Genomic DNA, 20,905 nt, shown 5'->3' on the forward strand with positions numbered 1-20,905 from the left:
TAAAATAAATACGTTAAAGAAAACCGATAATATTTTCTACTTTTAAAATTATTTTAAAATTCAAACTATATAGTTTTCCAAGATTTTTATGCATTTTTTAATTTTTTTATTTTCCAGTAATTTTATTTCTTTGACTACATATCATAAATGCAACCAAATTTTACAATAAATTTTTTTCTTTTGCTTCAGTTAATTTTCAGAATCTTCATTTAGTGTATTTTTTACTTAATCTATTAAAAACAATTTAACTGATATCCCCAATGAACCTGCTAATCTCCAAAGGCGATTAGTAAATAAATGCAAAAGGATATAAGTGCAATACACGTTTTTTTATATATATAAATTTTTTACCGCAGTAAAATTATTAAAATAGAAGTAAAATCATCATACTGAAATAGATAAAATATTCTAAAACTATTTATCAGAAATAAAAATAATAATTAATGTGGCAAGTATAATAGAATACCATGCTCAATAATTATGATCTTTCCAAAAAGTAATAAAAGTTTGTATGAATCTAAACAGTCACCACCTGTCTCAAACTAACGACCAGTCATTATTATTGTAGAATTCCAGCTAAAAGCGCGGAGAATTGTTATGAATATTATTACTCACAGGTGGCGTTAGTTTAAGGCGTGGCTGCGCTTATATAAACAGAACTTACCATATTTTTGCTGATGAGAAGTCATGCTAGCCATCAAATCTTTCATTTACATTATCAAATATTTCGCTGTATTAAAACTTGTATTTTTAAAATTATTGATGAGTGAAAAAAAAAAAGACATCAAAAGCTATTTCTGATCGAAAATTGAATAAAAAAATATAGCAACCGCTTCAATCTAAGATAAGGATTGGTGATAAGATGAAACGAATGACTGCATGCGTCAAACAGTTTTTTTTTTTTTGTTTGTTTTTTCTTGAATGAGGAAATAAATATTTTTGTCGGAAGAAGTCTATTATTTTACATCATATTAAAATTTTTCAAATATTAAGCAGCGACTTAGAATTTGCAGGTTGTTTTGTTTTATTCATGTACATTTCACAGTTAGCATATAATACTTATTTTTTTTTCATTCGTTTTAAAGCGATGAGATGCTATCAATCAAAATAATCGAAGGAGAATTTGCATGTAATTTACATATCTGAGCTTCTGTCAATTGTTCTGTGAAAAAAAATTACAATTATAACTTAAATGGTAGATAAAGACTAATTTAATATTTTCCATTTTTTTAATTCCTTTTCAGTTAAGAGAAATTCTTCTGGGTCATTCCTTTCAACGAAAAAGTATTTTACGATTCACAATATACAATTATGTCAAATAAATAAAGCTAGCGCATGAAGCTTTAAATAATGATAAATGAAAAATATCAATTTAATGCAACTACTATAATGTGTCTTAATGAAAGTCTTAATCAAGGTGCTTACATTTTTTAGTGATTTAGAATATACAATTGCACCAAAAATATCTTTAAACAATATTTGTTTGACGATTATATATAACAAAATATTACTTAGAAAGAAGTGCCAAATAGTAATTAATTTCAAATAGTAATTATATATATATATATATATATATATATATATATATATATATATATATATATATATATATATATATATATATATATATATATATGCATATGTATATAATAGCAAGAAGCGACGAGGTACTTCAATCTACAGCACGGCACAAGAGCGAAAGAATGAGACAGAGAAATATTTATCCCCAATGTTTATATACTATGAGATTCTTATAGGAATTTCTTTACACGTGTCGTTTTAGGTAAGGGGAATATAGATATCTTTTAAAAGAATGCGTTTAGCTTGACAGATTTGTATCCCTTCATTCAGAGCGTGAGAACCGCTGATTTAAGCATTTTTACAGAGTTTTTGTAACATTAATTAAATAAAAAAGATAGAATTGGATATATATATATATATATATATATATATATATATATATATATGTGTGTGTGTGTGTGTGTGTAATGATATTTTAAACTCTTAATTTCAATTTAATTAATTTCCAAGGTTTTATCTTAATTTAGCCCATAGTAACTTCATTCCAAAATATTCTCTTATTTCATGATCCAATTCCACTTTCTCTGCTTAATTAATTCAATAGAAGCTTTATAAAATTGCTGAATCGACTATACGCCGACACATTCTCACGCTCAGCGTGAAGGGGTAGAAAAATGTGTCATAAAATTGCAGAGCACCAGCTCTTCACCTAATTGCTTCATCATGATTCTTACTATAAAGGATCGCGCTCTGCTCTTGAAGCTTTCTTATAAGAACGATGACTGTGCACTTACAGCTATCAAGAAGTTTCTGACATTAAAATCCATAAAATCGGGTCCAATAACCACAAATGGTCTGCGAAGAATGATTGCTAAATTAGAAGAGACCAGTTCATTTGAAGTGAAACGGGGTAGAGTAAGGAAACCAGTTTCGGATGCGGCAGTGGAAGATGTGGCTACATCGTCACAAGAACAGACCAACAGTGATGCTGGAATCTGCAATGCACCTTGAGTTGGCCGAATGCTGGATATGCCGATCAGCACCATGCGTTAAGTATTACGGAACATCTTGTTCTGTTATCCGTACAAGATAACTCATGTGCAGCATTTGCTACCTGCTGACATGGAAGCACGTGAATCTTTTGCACTACGATTTCTTGCCGGATGGAAGTGGACAACGGATGGCCATGGAACGTGCTGTTGTCTGACAAAGCCCACTTCCATTTGCCCGGTTCTGTAAATACGCAAGATTGCAGGATATGGGCGACCGAGAATCCGTTCCAGCTACAGCCATTACCTCTTCAGTCACTTCAGTAAAAAGGTCACTGTGTGGGGCGGAATAACGGCAGCGTTTCGGAGCCATTTTCCAACAACATGGCCGCCACGTTTCCCCGACTCATGTGATTTCTGGCTTTGGTGATACCTGAAGAATGTTGTTGACAGCGAGTGAATTGAGAATCTAACAGACCTGAAGGCAAGCATCACACACTACATCCATTGTATTAATATAGATACTCTCTGATCTGTTGTGGAGCATGCAGTTTTGCGCTTCTAATTAGTAACGAAACAAGATGGAAGGTATATCGAACAACTTATTAACCCATAAGTAAGATATTTGTTCCATAAGTTTTTTTCTTTTTGTCATTATCACTGTTGTCGCTATAAACATGTATTCTTGTCTTTTCGCTAAAAACGTTTTAGTAAACCCTTGAACTCTGTTGTTTCCTTTTGGCTAACAATTTTCCTGCATTTAAAGAATTTATTTTTGGTCTTTCCCTTGACAGCACCATCCATCAGCACATTTTGCAACTATTTTTTTTATTTATTCGCCAAACAAAATTCTATTGCCTCACGATTGTTCTGCTAAAACATCAAATAATTCTGATCAGTAGTTTTAAAATTATAGATTTTTGAAATCGTAACTTTAATTATAATCACCTTATATATTAATATTATTATTCGTAGCTACAGCGAAAAAGCATCAAAATTTACTTATTTTTTTAATTAATTAAAATTTCAAAGAAAGCGCTCCGAGTGCGAATTCGAATCTTCCAAAGTATATCTGGATATCTGGTCGAAATCTAGAAGCTCCGAGTCAAATTTTCTGGCTGGCAGAGTGCCAACACACGAACATTCACTGATTTTTTTTTTTAACAAATAGAGATAATAATCTTCAGTTCAATTTAGAAAAGTGAATGGAAAAAAGAAATAAAATCGAAAAGGTGATAAAATTTTTTTTAGAAAGATGCCAATCGCACATATTAAAATACAAAATGTGTTTATAAAAACAGCTTAAACTTCATTCATAAAGCAATGAAAATTTTCAACATAAATAAATAAAAGTTCATCTGCCAGTGGAAAATTGATCAACATGTACGAATGCTAAGCCTGATCTCCAAGTCCAATTGAGAGCGTTATCTCGTCTCTCAATGAAAATGTCATGAAAAATTTTTCCTTTTCGTTCAGCTTTATATTTTTAGTTTAATATACTTCCTGCTCCGTAGAACTAGGCAATTTGAAAAAATTTTCTTACTTCTATTTCTTGTTTTCTGTTCCATCAAACGCAGATTTTGTCTTGCTTTATAAAATTATAGGTGTACAATCTGGTTATCCTATTCACCACATATTATAATTAATTAGCAAATATATTAACTTATAATATTCTATTCAATATTTGATATTTGTTTGAGAGTCAGTGTTCGTGCCATCATTACCATTTGGAATGAACAAATATTTACCTGGAGGAGATAAACATTAATAAGGAAATTACATTCATTTGGAAGAAACAAGACCATACTAACGCGACTTTTAACTGAATTAGAAAGTTTGAAAGAGTTTGCTTGAAATTTAATAATATGATGATAAAAATATATAAGGGTATTGTTAAGGAAAATTCCAAATCGTTCTAAAGATTCTACGACGGAAATTCTCTCAGGTTCAGTAAAAAATAATGTATCTTTATTTGTCATGAAAACACAAAGTACAAGTAACAAAACACAGATGAAGTATACACAAAAATAATACTTGCAGTAAATAACAATGCATAAGCTGTAATTTGGTAATAAACCAGCGTAACAGCAGAAAGTACTTGGAGAGTAAATTACTGTCCTAAGACAGCCTTCACCTAACTACTCTATCAACTCAAGTCTGCCAACTCGTCTACTGGACTCCGATTTTATAGCTCCCAGAATAAGACATGGAATGTTCTAGAACGAACTCAAGTCTTTATAGAGCTATTTCCGAAATTTTACAATATTCGGGGTCCTTGTTACATTTCATAAAAATATTTACAAATATTTCTGACTGACTTTTTTTTCTTATTTATATTTGATTTTCTTTTTTCACACATTTTTAGATAATTTGAATTTCATTTTTATAACAGTAATAAAAGAATCCTAATCATCCATTGCAATTATATATACGATGAAGCCATAAATGGTATTTTTTCAATTCAAGTTCTTTTAATATTTCTCTCACTTTTTTAAAAACAAATTTTAAATTGGTTAATACTATATCAGTTACTGGATAAAGGTGTGAAATAGGAAATATATAGAGACGGCAAAATGTTTATATTCGGAAAGAAAATTAAAATATCTGAACCAATCACTCTATTGGCCGTTTGTGAGCTGAAAAATTTGTGCTCAAGGTGCTTTCTCGGAAATTTTGTAAGGAACTTGCAAATTTTTCAAATTACAGATTATTTTTTTAAAAACCATTAATTATAAGGGAGAAAATTTCAGGTTCATAGAAATATTGCTTAATCCATCTACAATATTTATTCTTTGTTTTCGAAAGTTATGAATGAATATCAATACTTATGATGATTAAAAAATGTTTTGAGTGACTTTCACTCTGTTAGACAAACCTGATATGGCTTTATAACCTAAATCGACGATAAGTTGAAGATGATGATCAAATCAGATTTGTATATCAAGAGTCGGGCCATAACCGAGAGTTCGATGTATTCAATCATCACCAATGAAACATTTGAAACAAAAAGCCATGTCTGATGTTGCTAATTTGCGAGTCTCACGAGAAATCTCGCCTCAATACCATAATTGAGTCTTTTGCATTTGTCCCAGAAAAAAAATTCATGTAGATATAATTATTAGCTGTTCTTTGCATGTTGAAACACTTCAGGTAGAGGAAATCATTAATCACAATCATAATTTTCCCATTTATTTTTTACACAAGGTTAGATGAACCCATTTTTAAGACGCATCTTGACTACCTATAGAAGAGATAATACGAAAGAATGTACGAAAAGAAAAGGAAATGACTGAATCCCAAATTGAAGAGTATTACCACAGCAAACATGAGATTGCAAAAAATGTTTTTTTTTTCTTGCATATTGTTGAATAAAGGAAGTATATTTTATAATGAACAGTTAGAAAATAGCAAAGTCGTTGCTGCCAACATCGCTGCCATAGATTGGATAATTTAAAAGAGGTTTAAACATTAAAATGATCTTACGTAGTCAGTACGCAATCTTTTGGTGGAATAATGCTCGGACTTGGGCAACACAATTGATTACAGAGAAGTTTAATGTTTTTGCGAAGAAAAATATCTTCATTTTATCCACAGAACAAAATTGTGCCATTTTTCAGATTACTAATTGTTTAAATAACAACAGCATCTTTTTAGCAAAAATTTTTTTAGTCAAATTTTAAAGTTTTAAAACTGTAGTGAATGATTGATTCTCTTGAATCAAAATAATACTACTACTAATAGTTTTTCAAAAGAAAAACAAGAAAGTTGCTTGGGAGAGAGTTATAGAAAATTACATACACGATGGGAATTATACATTTTGGACGTTAGAAGATTTTTTTCTTTCGAGGTTACGTACTTTAAACTTGAATGTCTTTCCAATAGATCAAATAAAAGTTGAGTACTTTGTGAAAGAATAAAAGCTTGATATAAATTTAAAACCTTTTCATTCACAGATAAAAAAAGAATTTTGAAAAAACAATCAGAAAATACTCGAGCGAAAAAAATACAAACAACTAGTTGCAAGAAAACAATCTGCACTGTATTTATTCGAAAAGGGATTTCCCAGCTTCAAGAAATAGGTTAATTTCCTTTATTAGAGCTTTCAAAACAAACGATGTCTTGGGGTAAACGACCAAAGGTAATTTTCCCCAATGAAAAGTTATGAAACAGATATGTTTGATATTTTTTGAGAAAGTCGAATTAAAAAAAGAAACCGTCATTTAAGTGATCTTTTTGTGTTTATATTGTATCTCTTGCATGAATGATTATGAGGACAAATATAGAGCATATTCTAACTCTCCTCGTAGGGAAAGGATGGATCGACAATCTCTCAGTGGATCAACAAATTTATGGATAGAACTCATAAAACAAAATTTTTCTTTCAGTCTAATAGTAATGAAGCTTTCCAGTAACCAATCATAAAATCTATAACTTATTGTGAAATAATAAATAATCTTATCAAAGAAGTTTATAAAAATTGTAGGCGTTTTTCCCCTCAGCCGTAGAAATAAAATTCACGATCTAATGAAAATTAGATCGATCGTGAAAAAACGGATCGGAATTGTGTCAAAAACTTAATCATATCATTTAAAAATGAGATATTTACATTAATATTCATTAGCTCTACCGTATAATAAATATTGGTTTCTTTCTTATTGTATTGTTTTTATTTAAATGGTTTTAAAGATCTACTTTAGCTGAAAATAATATTTTTCTTGTAAAAAAAATCCTAATATTTGCGATAAGTAAGCATTATTATATAATAGTTCATCTTTGTGATAAAAATTCAAACAAAATGTCAACTTTCTAATTTTAAATTTATGGATAAACTCAACAATTTGTGTTGGATTTAATGTTTTTACTACTTTGTATGGTGCACAGATAATACATATTCTAAGATAATTTAAACTCATTCACTATTAATGCATTTTGATATATTGTATCATTTGACACACAAATAGTTAGATATCATTTGGTACCAAGCAGAAATATCGGAGATCAATGTGTTCGAGGCCAAACGTTTTATATCTATACAAATAATGAAGATGAATGTGTGCGTGCGTGCGTGGGTACGTGAATGCATGCATGCGTGTATGTATTTGTGTTGGTGTTTGTGTAGAGCTACCAAATTTGGTACAATATATAATCTGGAAAATGGAAATGTACATCTCGGAGCGTTTTTTTTAATTTTTAACTGGAATTTTAATTAATTAAAATAATAAGTTAATGTTGGTACTTTTCCGCAATAACTTCTGAAAATATTATCGCACGGAGGAAGATCTTCCTTGGAAAGGTTCATGTACACAGTGAGAAAAGCATATGTAAAGCAATTAAAATAACAACTTTAATGTCGGATAATTTGCCGGAATCATGAACCTGAAGTTATGTCTATACTATTTAAATAAAAATAAATTTGAAAAAAAAAATTAATCTCAAATTTCAAGTTATCATGAGAGAACATTATTATTTTTAAGTCATTATTTGTCTTAATTAATTTAAGTCATTAATCAGTTTAAACTGGTTTGAAACAATCACGAGACTTCTCTATCGGTCTTTATATATATATATCTCTCTCTCTCTCTCTCTCTCTCTCTCTCTATATATATATATATATATATATATATATATATATATATATAATTTTTTAAAACTTTCATTTTCAATTTTTCTAGCTGGCAAACGAAGTTTTGGAGCTGGACCGATTTTGAGATAAAATAACAGCTATGATGTCATAGTTCTACGTCAACCTTTTAAAAACGCATCTGCTTTCAAAGAAGCATACATAATAATAATGCAATACTGGTAAAAGCAGGTAAAAAAACATATGCGATTAAAAGATGATGATGAAAATTGCCATATATGCTTTATTCATCGTCTACGCAATTTCGACTTCAAAAACCCCTAACCAAAACAACATCATATTCTCACCTGATAATAACAATATTCCTGGCGAATCAATTTGTCGCCAAAGGCATTTAGTACTCCCTCATCGATAGGAAAAGGACTCGGTAATATTATATGATCTTACATTAAAAAGGCTGACTTGAAAATCGCCGAAACTTAAACGATTCATCCTATAATATTTATACCAAAATCACTTGCATTTTACACTTTGAATTACACTATTTGGATTACTTTGCACTATTTTCACATCACTATTTGCACTTTGGATTGCCATATAAAATCCTTTTTCGCAATAGTTATTTCAGAAATTGCAAAGCAAAATCGAGCAAAATTACTAAAGTTTGACATAATCTTTTTTTATTTAATTCAATATTTAAAAAAATAATAAATAGAAGAAATATTACAGTTATCTATAAATGGACCCCCCCCCCGAAAAAAAATATGAAAATGGCATGTGAAAATTTCATGCCGTAAATGTTTAATAATGTATAAATATTTTGGTGAGGAAATTAAAAGATAGTTTCCTAAAATATTTAATTTTTAGCAACCATTAATCTCACAAACTATTTGATAGTAAAAGGTGGTCATATAGTTTAAAATAATTGGTAAAAACCAAAAAGTTAATCCCCCAGCTAGAACCATAGCATCAATATTTGCCAATTTTTATTTCATATGAAAATTAATGACATCTAAATGTATCATCAAAAGTCCCCTGCCGTCAGCCACCGTCCATTTTCCAGTAAATTCTCAAAAACACTGGTTCACTTTACATTTTCTATGGGATTTCTATATAATGTGAAAGAGGTTTCTACATGTTATACACAGTGTAATGCAAGTAACTCCACACATAAAAGTGAACAGACGTTAAATAAGGTGATATAGAAGAAAACTAAATAGATTCTTGTAAGCCTCTTCATCTATAAAGGAATTCAGCATCTAATCCTCGTCTTACAACACACATATGGTGAGGAGGAATACCATCTAGTTGCTATTGGATTTGTAAAAGTACTATCAAAAGCAGAAGAATTCAGACATAATGTATTTCAAAACTAACTAAATATATATATATGGGGCCATTCGGCACACTATTGTACAAAATAGGATTGACCAAAGAATTTCTAAAAATGCCTCATCACGCAGTTATAGAAAATTGTTACTGATGATTAGCTTCTTGTATGAAGAATTATTATTTATTTCTGTTTGAAAAGAGATCGTTCCGACGATTGATGGTTCCATTACGATTAAAATGATGTTCGTCTGATTACATTTCCGAGGAAAGAAAGCTTTGATTCCATCTGAAATAGGATCCCATTGTAAAGCCCTAAAAGCTGATCATGATCTAATTGCATCTTACCACGAATGGCAGTAATTACGTTGACGTATTATTTACGTTGTTGGTTTTGAAATAAGCAGTTCTGAACCAATTTACTCTAGCTGGAGGGTAACTTGAAAAATAAATAAGCCAATAATGTCAGTTGTGTCAGTATAGCACATCCTCTTCCTTTAGGAAAGTAAAAAGAAAACCCTTGTAATTTGCAATCGCTAAATCATTTGCAGATGCAATTTGTGTTTTGTTTCTAGAAAGGTGCTGTAAATTCGAAAAACGACGTTTTGGAAACGTGAAAGATGCGTTCGATGCAGCTAGGTCAGCTATACGATTATCCTAAATACAAATAAAAAATACTTCGAAATGTTACTCGTTGCTAAAGTCATTTAAAGTTACTAAAGCATGCCATTCTTTTAAAAAGCTTAGTATCACACACACTTCTGAAAGCAAATTTTTTTTTTTTTTGGTGTTTTGCTACTTCTCCGAGACATTTTAAGTGTCAAATTTCTCAGATTTCTAAAAAATGAATATTTATTTCGAAATTTGAGTATTTCCATATAGATTTGTAACAAATCTCTCTAAATTTGTAAATAAGGTTATGATGAAAGTAACTGAAGCATTTTACTTATTGACACTTTTGTACTAAGGGAACTGTATAAAAATTTAATTTCCTAACCTTTTATTGTTAACTAGCCGCCTTTGGTGACCAGCTGGTTCGCCAATCTTAATGCTCGTTAAAATTTTAATAATCAACTATTTTATGTAATTCCTACTTTAATAGCTGCTTCATTAAAATATTTTAAAACCTCAAATTCCCTCAGAATATTATAAAGGCCTTCAGTCATAAAATAATCTGTATCTCTCCAATTTTCTGTTAGCTCCCGTAGAATTTATGCTTTAAATTAAAGTGGAAATGATTAATCTGCAATTATTATAATAATATTTTTTACTGAAACAAAGCATTTTTTTTTTGTAATATGATTACTGAAAACAGAGTTACTGAGCATTTAAACCTTATGGGCACTAAAGAATATCGTTCTTAATTTATGTAATATCTCAAGAATTTGTCAACAAAATTTTTTCAGATTCATCTTGAGCAGGTATACTAATTAACAATGTTTAATTTTTTACTTCAAGCACTAAGAAAATACACAGAATCGTTTAAAATAATCGGTCGAAAACAGGTTAAAAATTGCTTAAAAAACGATGAACTTAAACTAACATAAATACAATTTAATTACAAAAGCATACAACTAACCTAAAAATAATTTAAATCGAGTCCGCTTCCGTTGAAATGTAAACAATCAGTATAGAATGCGCATGCGTGAATTTTCAACGCCAGTTACGGCAACGCAAATGCGTGAATTTTTCTACGCCAGTTGGGGTAACGCTATGTAGATTAGAAATTTTTAATTTCCTTTAATCTGTTTTATTTTAATTCAAAAGTACTACAGAATGAATCTGAAAGATCTATTAATTAACAATGTTTAATTTTAAATGCATAAAACATTAAGAAAATAAACAGAATTGTTTGAAACAATCGGCCGAAAAATGTTAGCCCTAGCCTCATTGCTGTTGAAAAAAAAACAAAAAAAAACTGAAGCCTTTCTCATTTGGCGGTGGGGAAAATAAAAGGATTTTTTGGCGGGAAAGTTAGTTTTTAATTAATAATTAAAATTCTAATTAAAATTTTAAAAAAAGGGACCCCAGGTGCACATTCCCGATCTCCAAGGTATACACGTACCAAATTTGGTAGCTGTAGGTCAAATGGTCTTTTCTGTAGAGCGCCAACACACACACACACACATTGAGCTTTATATATAAGTATAGATTTCCACAAAATCCAAAAATTGTTCATACAATACTCTACTTTATTTAATGAAACTTTGTTGGAGGATATATATATGTCTAACTGCAATAATTAAGGCAATAAACGCTCGTTCCACATTTTAGGGACACCCTGTATAGAAATCATGTGAAATAAAAACATAAAAATCATGTGAAATAAAAAAAAAATAACGAAATCGGAATGAGCTGGGTGACTAGATCATTGTTTTTCTTTATTATTTTAAACATATAAATGCATGAATATTTCAGGGATTATTGAAGTGAATAGAGTATTCAAGTGAAGTTATCGTTGATTTGCTTTATACTAAATTTGCACATCACGGACGTTTTTGTAATCACTGTGTCTCAATCCTAATATCATTAATGTTACTATGGTTAAATGTAAAATGTTTATATTTGTTTACAATGTCATATTATGTTTTAAACGATTACAGAAAACGAAATTCATTATCAGCATTAGGACTGCTTTTATCGGACTGTTATTAGGATAAAAATTTTATTTTTAGATAAGATTTATCAATGAGGAAGAAAGCAAATGACACTGGGAAAATAGAGACTAATTCGATCTTTAATCTAAGGCATAGATAATCAGACATGGAAAGATCAAAGAAATTGCTGCTGTTCTATTATGTACTGAGAAGGCACAGATGGTGTCCTATTTTTAACAATGTAAAGGGTTGAACATGAGAATACGTTTTATCTTTATATTATGTTTTTCTCTTAAACACAAGTTAGGTTTGATTAGTTACTGTTATGTTGGAATAACAAGATAAATTTCGAACAATGCTAATTCAGTTATCACATGAAAGTTAAAAATATTGCTATTGTAATAAAATGAAAAGAACAATCCATCATTTAAATAACTGCACCGAAATTCAGCGATGTAATAGTGCATCAACACAAGGTTTAAAAGTTTATAAAGCACATGCTGATAAATCAAACGTTATTAAGAAATTTCCAGTCATTTGATTATATACCAGACAAATACTCAAAGAATCAAATAGTATACAAAATTATTTCATTATTTTTATTTTTTTGATTGATAATTTGCTAAATTAACTTCTATTTTGAAGATAAAGGGTGTCTATAAATTAACGCAAGATTTGAATTTGCCACCACTCGTGCAGTAAAGTGTTGGCAACCCTATTGAAAAAAAAAAAAAAAACATTTGACAGTTGATAATTTAGGGTTAATAAAAATGAAGCATTACACAATAAAGCAACGTGTTAGTGCAAGATTTGAATTAAATAAAAACACGTTTTTTTTTCTTCTTTAAATAGTTATATTTTTATTAGATCGTAAAAAGTACACAGGATAGGGTTATGTATACATAGGAAAAATGACCATCATGGCTTTGCTGGCACATACGCACCCTTTTGTCGAAATTTTCTATGACCATTTTGCATAAATGTGGCTGAATTTCGTTGATGCAGCGTTGCATTTCCTCCTTCAATGCACGCGCACTTTTGAGCTCTAGGCATAGATTTTTGATTTCAAATAACCCCCAATAACTAAAAATAATCTCAATGGTGTTAAATCACACGATCTTGGGGGCCAATTTTCAAATTTTCGAACTGTGGCCGAGAGACATTCGTTCTTTTTGAAATATTGCTTAACAATGAAAACACGTTTCTCGATCGTGTAACGCTCAATTTTTACTAACCCTAAACGATCAGCAGTCAAATGGTTCTTTCAATAGGGTTGCCAACACTTTACTGCACGAATGGTGGCAAATTCAAATTTTGCTTTAATTTTGGGACACTCTTCAAAAGAGAGAAATAGGAAAACTTTTCGTAGCTTTGAACTGTAGTTAGATAGCAAAACTTACACACTGGAACTGGAATAATAGTTCGACGCTCTAGATGAACTCTAGGTGTAGAGTCCATCTAGAAAATACAATTCTAAAAATCAAGAAATGCTTTTTTTAACAATGTAAATTATTAAATCAATGAATTTTAAACAAATTATATGTAAAAACCTAATTCGGTTCGACTGGCATTCAGTCAATTATGGATCCCGTATTGGAAAAGACCACTTTTCTTGACGAAGTAGTCATTACAATGATTTGAATGAATGATGAGTTTTCATTTCCAACGAGTATCAAATATTCATTAATAACAATTAGCTAACCTTTTTTTTAAACCTTAGAATACATAACTAACCTTTGTTCAGATAACTACCTGCTTTAATTTAGCTGTTTCGGACAAATGGCATGCCAAAAATAGGGAGTTATTTATACTCAGTTTCCATTAATTTGAACTTCCATTCCCTATTTTCTACTATATGTTTAGACTCTCAAGTTTAAAACCATTCAGTAAGATTCTGCAAATATTCATTTCCATTTTTTCTATCGAATCTACTAGCAGCATCTATATATTCAATCGGAGTGCGTTTAGCAATTCTTGAAAGGAGATGACTAAAGATTGCAGAATTCAATCTAATGAATCTATTTATGCCCTTATAACACATGATTAAATCAAATCTTCACTCCCCCCCCGTTTCTTTTTAAACTAATGAGCATTTTACAAGATGAGAAAGAACGTGATGACAACCCATACGGCATTTCAGCAGGTTGCATTTAGATATTAGATGACGTGTGGTTATAGTGGTCATGTAACTGACATTGAGAAATGCGATTTGATTCCATTTCGTCTTTCTTCATTACTAAGATTTTAAAAACTATTAATTATTTAATAGAAAAGAATATCCGTAGCTACTTTGATACTGCTATTATTGAGATGTGAAATCAAAAGAAATACGAATTCTTAGGCATAATAGAAGATTATTACACATGTAACTACACAGTTTATAATAAAATAAGCAAATAAAAAACGATGCTTTCTTTTGCATTATGCATCGCTGAATCAAACAAGCCTCATAAATAAAGAAAATTAAATTTAATCAGTCTCTCTTATCCGATTTCCTGTAACTTACAGACATAAATAACAGGAACTTCGAATTTTTAAAACTGAGAAACAGATCAGATTTTAATAATTCTCACAAATGAATGGAATTCAAAATTATTAATTTACATTTTCAGCACGGAAATGTAATCATTAGATTAAGATTATACTTATGAATGATCAATGATCTTATGCATACTTTTGCTTTTGTATTTTCACATCTTTTTATTTATTAACCTAGTAAAAATCAAATAAAACCAATGTATTGAAAAAAAAAATTGCTTTTGAAACTAGGAAACGTTTACATTAAATAACATTTTAAAATGCCATATAATCCATCAAATAAAGATTTCTCATTTCTTAGTACAATGGCATGCAACTTTGAATGTCTGATTGCTTTATAAGAATGTCACCAATGTTTTAAAAATTATCTATTTGTTCGTTAAAACGTTCACAAAATCAGTGCCGACATGAACTCAAATTGCTCAGAAAATTTTATGAAAGCTTGCAATTCTTTGCTTGTTTCTTTCTATGTAAAGTTCTCAGTCTTGTCCTCCCTCCCTCAGTACTTTTCTTAACATTTAACTTAGTTTGTGACCCAGTCCCACGGAAGGGGCAGACCTCGTAATTCAGGATGAGAAGCTTCTAGCATGGTGGTTGGTTCTCATCACCCTTGTGGGTACACGAAAAGGTGTGTGTGTGGGGGGGGGGTCTGGATCCTCTCATCGATGACAGGACGTACTTCCTTAGGGAAGGGTTGTACCGTGGCCGGTGATGGCCCTTAGGACTCAACCACAGTTCCCATCTGTGTTACTGTTGCTGCGGTCCGTCATTCAAGTTTTTACGTGTGCCTTCCGGTGGGTCGGAGTAGCCAATTTGTGACCCACAATCTTAAAATCCTTGAACTGAATAATGTCATAAACCATTTTCTCATATTTTTCAAAGGCGAAATTTAATGAAATTTCAAAACCCTATATTGAAATTATAGACCTTGTGTATTAAAACAACCATAAAATTAATATGTTTACTATTGGATATTTCCTTTAATCAAATGTACTTATTTTTTTACGCTTTCAAGAAGTGTACTAAGAGAAGATATTGTAGTCAAAAAATTCGATTTCTAAATTTTAATGAATCTTCGCGATTTAAGCATCCTGAGATTGAACATATATATTTTTTAAATTATTATGCCTATCTATCTATCTGATTGTAAACAAGACACTTCAAAAATGTTCCATTTTGTTTCAAGCTAGACAAATGAAATTTGATATCGGATTTTTACACTAAAACCTTAATTAATAATAGTATTAATAATTAATATAAAATACTTTACTGATCTGCGTTTACCAGTTTCTATGAGCCATGTTTAACTTTATATTGACATTGACAAAAATAACCCAAAAACGCTTTGAGCTAGATGCTTGAAAGTTGGTATACGGTCTTCATACCAAATCTGCAGATTTCTACAAAATTTTGAGTAAAATATGTTCAGAAGTTCGTCCGCCCTGCTGTTCGAATATAAGTTAACACTATAACTACAAAACAAAGAGAACAAGATAAGATTCGGTATACAGATTTAACATATATAGTTCAAACACTTTACATATTTTAAGCCAAAACCAACAAACAGTTGACTGTTTGTTAGTCTGTACTTTCTGAAGCAAAAACACGATCATTCAAAAGCACAATGACTTAAATATTTAACATTATATATGAGATTATGTTACTATAAGTGCAATTTTGTATTAAATCTTTGTTTCAATCGATTTAGGAAAACGTGTTTAGAGCAGAAATTCGATTTTCGGACACTATTAACTGCATGCCAAGAGATTTATGGACAGAAAACCCGCCAAGGATGACACGATAGATTCAGTAAAAATATTAAAAATTAATATTTTTCCAAAAGTTAAAATTTCGCAACTATTGTACCCCAGTGATATGGAGGCTTTCTCTGACATGACAAGTTTATTAGAGAATATGCGAGAAAGTTTTGGAGAGACCACGCCCACTAATTCAAAACAAATTATTTAAATGATCAAACTTCTTACATAAAGGAAATGCAGTTGGCAGTTTTTTCTTTTAATTTATTATTTTCAATTTTTAAGATATAATATGAAATGAAAAGAAATTCATAAAATTTGATATTCATTAGTTATCAATAAAATTTTATTTATTATATAAAAGCATATAAAACAGAGTATTCCAGGGAAATCATAAAAGAAGTCATGTTCCATTCAGTAAGACTGTAATACCTTTCTGGTAATACACCTGCTATACGTCATTTATTATACACAAAAGGGAAGAGATAATTCTAAAAATTATTTTCAGTTGCTTATTTAAGAACTGCAATACTGTAATCTTGAAGTTCATAAAAATAGCAAAGAAAAGAATAATTGCTTTAACAGTTATGCAGGTTACCTGATAAAATTTTATCCTGAGTATTCAGTCGCAAGAATAACTTTTTGTTTATAAAATAGCTTGTATTCAGAGCATGAATGTGTGAGGCAGGATATTTTATCTTCGTCGTGCGTTATTTTATTACCTTTATAAAAACAGTATTTGAAGGCCGTAAAACACCTTAACACAGTAATACTCTCTCTAATAACATAGATCGATGGCACATTTTCCGAACAGAAGTTCACTTCTTTTTTTCTCAGTAAACTGCAACTTTGTATGCCTCTCTTTTTTATTATTAATAATCGTATCTATTTTGTATTTATATATATTAATTTCACAACTTTACAGCGTTCTTGAATTCGAATATTTCTCTTAGGAAATAATAGTAATAATAAAAGGAAAACAGTCGTTTTGCCAATTGTTTATTTACAAAATCATTTTATAATTAAGGGGAAATTTGCAATATCATATTATAATTTAAAACATTAAAAACGATTACTGGAGAAATAAAATTGTTTTAAACCAAATAACTGCCTATCTAATCAATTAAAATGTAATATATATATATATATATATATATATATATATATATATGCAAATAATCTCAATGAAGATCCGAAGAATGAATTAAATAGATTCAAGGATCTGCTTTAATTAATACAAGATGAAATCTACGAAGAATTTAGAATCTACAAATACGCAAAAACGTTTATGTACAATTTGACATGCTTTAATAATTATTTCATCAAAAAGGAATATATATATATATATATATATATGTAATGATATTTTAACTATAATTTCAATTTAATTAATTTCCGAGATTTTATCTTAATTTAGCTCCTAGTTACTTCATTCTAAAAATATTCTCTTATTTCGTGATCCAATTCCACTTTCTCTACTTAATTAATTCAAGATAACCTTTATAAAAGTACTTAGTCAGCTAAACGCCGATATTTTCACACGCTCGGCTTGAAGGGGTAAAAATGTCCAGTAAGCACATTCTTTCTTAAAAAATCCCTGTGTTTCCCTTACATGTGATTGGCATGCGTCAGAAATCCCTATCAGAATCTTAATAATATATTAGCACATTGAAGAAGTATTTTCTCTATCAAAATCTAAGGTTATATAAGATGAGGGATAATTTATTTCGCCCTTCTTCCCTACTTCTGCTTTTGCAACGCGTTGTGGCGGACACGAAATGTCCGCGTCTTTGCTTGTAAATAATTATACTTTCCCGATGGATATTAAAAAGTATTTAAAAATGCAAAAAGTGTCTTCAAACTGCATCATGCTTCACAACAAATAATGTTTATATATATATATATATATATATATATATATATATATATATATATATATATAATTACGTTTTGTACTTAGAAAATATAACTTTTATATATTAGGTGGTGGTGGGGGGGGGGGGAGGAAATCCATTATTTTTTCGGTAGATGGCTGTAGTGATCTATATCTTGAAAAGTATCGACCAAACAATTTCAGATTTATACTTGTTGGAAAGGTGACATTTTGCTCTAAAAATTTCTTTTGCTGTTTTTTGTTTGGTCCATTCAGTTGTGAGTTCCAGGGTGTTAAAAATGGAAGTCAACAAAGAGAAATTCGGTACATTTTAAATTTTTTCTTTGATAAAGGCGAAAATGCAAGCCAGGCGGCTTGCAATTGTGAATGGTGCTTATGGTCCCGATACAGTAACAGCCAATTACGTGCAATTTTGGTTTCGTCAACTCCGTTCAGGTATTTTTGATGTTTAAAGACACCTCGCACAGGTAGGCCCGTCGTCGAAATTGTCAATAAAATCACAGATATAATCGAAGTTAATCGGCATGTTAGCAATCGGGGAATCGCCCAGGAGCTAAAGATCAAAAATAAAATAGTTTTAAACCATTTTCACAAAGCTGAATTCAGAAAGAAGCTTAATTTTGGGTGGCAACCAATTAACACAAGAAAACATTGTGGATCGAACTTCTATTTGCGAAGCCTTGACCAATGAAATCGACCCATATCTTAAACGGATGGTGACTGGGGATGAGAAATGGTCGCAAACGACAACACTGAGCGAAAACGATCGTGGTCAAAGAGCGGTGAAGCAGCTCAAACGGTGGTCAAACCAAGACTAACGGCCAGGAAGGTTCTGTTGTGCATTTCGTGGGACTGAAAAAAGAATAATTTATTACGAGTTGCTTCCATATGACCAAACACTGCATTTGGATCTCTACTGTCGACAACTGGACTGTTTGAAGCTAGTGATTGACCAGGAACAACCAGAATTTGCCAACAGGAGAGGTGTTATATTCCATCAGGACAATGCCAGGTCACACATATGTATAGTGACTCGTCAGAAACTCCGGGAGCTTGGTTGGGAAGTTTTGATGCATCCATCATATAGTACGGACCTGGCACCTAGCGATCACCATGTTTTTCATGCATTTCAAAGCTTTCTTAGTGATAAAAAAATTGACATGAAAAGAAGACTGCAAAAATCGATTACTAGAGTTTTTCGCCACTATAGGAAACAAGACTTCTATGCTATTATGAAGCTACCTTTAGAATGGCAAGAAATTATATAACAAAGCGGTGCCTATTTAACCAAAATTGGTAATCCGAAACATATTAAATATACTCTTGAAGCTCATATAAAAATAATGGATTTCTTTCCCCCCAACCTACTATATAAAATGCTAATGTATGTGGCACAGAAATCGAGCTTAATACTAATTTTCGAATGCAGTAGTCAAATATAAACAAATCATACGAATTTCAAAGTGCAGAGAAATTCCTACCTCTTACTAGTTTCAGAGTGCTTCATTAATTGAACATTTTTACAGCAGTACTGAAAGCTGCAAAATACTAGATGTGTTCTGAAGATAGTTTCTCATGTCACCAAAGAAAATATTTAATCAGAGAAAGAAGATATAAAAGAAATTAAGAAATAAAAGGTTCAATTAAGTGCAAAAATAGACCATAAGTAACCGTAGTAAGACTTAAGATTAATACACGGTTTCTCGGCAAGAACGTCAAAATCGTGCCAATCGCCCCAAAAGACTATAAAAGTCTGCAATCCTAGGTATATACCATAAGTGCTAACAAAAGGCTTTTAAAATTGTCACTATTGCAATAAAAAATTGTCACGATTATATTTGGCGAGAAATAGCAATTTTGGCGCCCATATATGGTTTTAAGTTTAGCCGTAATCGTTACGATTTGCCTACGGAAATTGATGCTCACATCTTCCAAAACAATTATTTTATAAAAATGCTTTTTGTATTAGCTTAAGACTGGAAAAAATTACCTTTATTATGATATAAATTTCATTTCCGTACAATTTTTTATTTAATTTTAATATTTTTACTTCATTCGATGTACTATTTGAAACAATGTTTTTAAATACTATAATGGGATTCAAACTCTCCATCAAAACATTCAACCATATGCTTTTGCCAATCATATAATCTTTAGTTGGATTTTCATTTCCCCTTTTATTTCATAATATATACACTTTGTAATAAACTGTTTTAATAAAATTTACGTATTTCAATCGTATCAAGTTACAAAGTGAAATGTTTTTTAAAGAAATACACCCCATATTAATAATTAGCTGCCTAAAAGTCCAATAATCTAGGTAAACAAACTGGCCATCAAAGGTGACTAGTAAGACAAAATATATCAATGTGGAAGAGCTCCATCCTGTTGTCGTCAATAGTTTACAAATATCGTTAATTTAAATAATTTTGAGCATTTTTTTAAAATCTCATTTAGATTTATAATTATTTTCTTCTAAAAATTAAACCATAATTCAAGAATTAAGAAAATAATCATTTTTATAAAAAAATGAAAAATATTAAAAATTATCTGTAAACTGTTAATCTTATTTGAAATAAGTTTGAACGGAAACAAACAAAAAAATTCAGGACCGAACCTTGGCTTCATGAATATAAAGAGTAATTTGTCTGATCGCTTAGCAACACTAATAAATTACTAGAATATAAGTTAAGCCAAAA

The 20,905-nt window shown here is 30.3% G+C and overlaps 1 protein-coding gene across 1 annotated transcript in view; it reads right to left on the bottom strand.

Annotated features, from left to right (window-relative positions):
• The window catches only part of LOC129962022 (uncharacterized), a 93,781-nt gene extending 92,981 nt beyond the window's left edge, over positions 1 to 800 (bottom strand). Inside the window, exon 1 of the transcript XR_008783871.1 lies at positions 665 to 800. The gene's annotated coding sequence lies outside the window, so the exon portion shown is untranslated. The remainder of the gene's footprint in view (positions 1 to 664) is intronic.
• Between the last annotated feature and the right edge of the window lie 20,105 nt (positions 801 to 20,905).

The sequence above is a fragment of the Argiope bruennichi genome, chromosome 2 (genome assembly GCF_947563725.1).
Source record: "Argiope bruennichi chromosome 2, qqArgBrue1.1, whole genome shotgun sequence".
Taxonomy (NCBI): Eukaryota; Metazoa; Arthropoda; class Arachnida; order Araneae; family Araneidae; genus Argiope; species Argiope bruennichi.